The sequence below is a fragment of the Bos mutus genome, chromosome 2, assembly GCF_027580195.1.
Source record: "Bos mutus isolate GX-2022 chromosome 2, NWIPB_WYAK_1.1, whole genome shotgun sequence".
NCBI lineage: Eukaryota > Metazoa > Chordata > Mammalia > Artiodactyla > Bovidae > Bos > Bos mutus.
This window is the reverse complement of record NC_091618.1, coordinates 36,729,281-36,731,810: the sequence shown is the minus strand read 5'-3', so window position 1 is coordinate 36,731,810 and position 2,530 is coordinate 36,729,281. Positions and strand designations below refer to the sequence as shown.

At 41.9% G+C, this 2,530-nt stretch overlaps 1 pseudogene; it reads right to left on the bottom strand.

The window, feature by feature from the left end:
- Window positions 1-430: 430 nt before the first annotated feature.
- LOC102275712 (casein kinase II subunit beta pseudogene) lies at window positions 431-2,304 on the bottom strand (annotated as a pseudogene).
- Between the last annotated feature and the right edge of the window lie 226 nt (window positions 2,305-2,530).

The window sequence follows — 2,530 nt, the reverse complement described above, 5'->3', positions numbered from 1 at the left end:
ATTAATGGATTGTGAAGATGATTTTTAGAACCATTCTTTGTGTGTATAAGATAAACAATGTATATGATTTTCTTTTAAATTTTTAAGCAAATGATAAATTTTAAATGATTTATTCTGCACACTTCTTTTTATGCTCAGTAATGCATAAAAAGGATATTGTTCCACATCACTACAAAAAGCTTCTTTGTTCATTTAGTTGGTTGTGTAGTACTCCATTGCATGGATGGCAGTACCACATTCTTCATTTAACTAATTCTTTATTGACAGGCCTTTTGGTTGTTTCTGATCTTGTTTTTGCCTTTTCTTGCACTTTAGTTTATATTCCTACCACAATAATGGCTAATTTAAACATAAACCATAGAGGGATCCTGAAAAGGTGTCAGCAAAGTAATGAATGTGTCAAAGACTGAGGGTCAGGTCAGGAGAGGCATCAGCGAACCATCTTAACAGGGCTCTTGAAGTTGCTGGTGGCTTGGAGCTGCTGCTGGTAGACCACTGAATGGATCTTGAAACCATAGAGCCTGGACACAATCTGGTTGGTGGGCCTCTGTCCAGTACTTGGGTGTACCGTGAAGAGCTTGTGAGGGAAACCAGTGCCAAAGTAGACGCCATCCATGTGTTGGTGCCTCAGTGACTTATGTGTGTACACATCCAAGCATTTGAGGCAGTAGAGCTTACCATGGCCTCACTTGGGATGTCTGAAAAGCCACTGGGAAGCATTGGTTGGTTTCCACAGTACACACAGGCTCAGTAGCCAAAGTCTTCCTGTTGGTATTCTTCCAACATCTGGGCAATGCCACAGCTGATGAGGATGTATTGTTATTCAGTCACTAAGTTGTGTCCAGCTTTTTGTGATCCATGGACTGCAGCACACCAGGCTTCTCTGTCCTTCACTATTTCCTAGACTTTGCTCAAATTCATGTCCATTGAGTCAGTGATGCTATCTAACAATTTCATCCTTTGCTGCCGCCTTCTCCTTTTGCCTTCAATCTTTCCCAGCATCAGGGTCTTTTCCAGTGATGCAGCTCTTCACATCAGGTAGCCAAAGTGCTGAAGTTTCAGCTTTAGCATCTGTCCTTCCAGTGAATATTCAGGGCTGATTCCCTTAGGATTGACTGGTTTGCTCTCCAAGGGACTCTCAAGAGTCTTTCCTAGCACCGCAATACAAAAGCATCAATTCTTTTCAGTACTCAGCCTTCTTTCTGGTGCAACTCTCACATCCATGCATGACTACTGGAAAAACCATAGCTTTGACTATAAGGACCTTTCTTGGCAAAGTCATCTCTCTGTTTCTTAATACACTGTCTAGGTTTGAAATAGCTTTCTTTCCAAGGAGCGAGTGTCTTTTAATTTTGCAGTGATTTGGGAGCTCAAGAAAATAAAGTCTGTCATTGTTTGCACTTTTCTCCCCTTCCATTTGCCATGAAGTGATGAGACCAGATGCCATGATCTTAGTTTTTTGAATGCTGAGTTTTAAGCTAGATTTTTCACTCTTCTCTTTCACCCTCAAGAGGCTCTCTAGTTCCTCTTCACTTTCTGCCATTAGAGTGGTATCATCTGCATATTTAAGGTTTTCGATATTTCACCTGCCAATCTTGATTCCAGCTTGAGTCATCCAGCCCAGCATTTTGCATGAGGTAATCTGCATAGAAGTTAAATAAGCAGAGTGACAATATACAGCCTTGACATACTTCTTTCCTAATTTTGAACCAAACCATTGTTCCATGTCCAGTTCTAATTGTTTCTTCTTGACCTGCATACAGGTTTATCAGGAGACAGATAAGGTGGTCTGGTATTCCCATCTCTTGAAGAATTTTCTACAGTTTGTTGTGATCCACATGGTTAAAGACTTTAGCATAATCAATGAGGCAGAAAGAGATATTTTTTTCTGGAATTCCCTTGCTTTCTCCATGATCCAACAAATGTTGTCAATTTGATCTCCTGTTCCTCTGCCTTTTCTAAATTCAGCTTTTACATCTGGAAGTTCTCAGTTCACGTACTGCTGAAGCCTAGCTTGAAGGATTTCAAACATAAAGTGAGGATATAGCAGGTGTGGGTCCATCTGTAAAGCATTTTGGCTGCCTATTCAGTCAGGTCATTCTTGTTGGTGTTGTCTTCCAACTCCATAACCAGCCCCAGGTTCAAGATCATGTGTAGTCTATAGTGAGGCACCTTCTCATTGAGTCCAGTGACATTGAATCCATCCTAGATGTAGTCTTTATCCACTAAACCGAAGAATTCATTTCTAAGGAGCCCACAGAACCAGGAAATCCAGGACACCTCCTCTGAGCGGCTAGTATTCATGTGACTGGACAGGAGCTGGGACCAGGGAGCCTGGGGGTGGGGTGGAGGAGGGTGCAGAGGGAAAGGAAGTTTCTGCTTCCAAGAACCATGGCGATGGCTACAACACAGCCTGAAGACCCAACTGCAGTCTCTAATCTTTTTTATATTACAAACAGTTATAACCCTGGATCTCACCTGCACCTTTTAAGTCTACTGCATTAGCAGGCAGATTCTTTACCACTAGCAC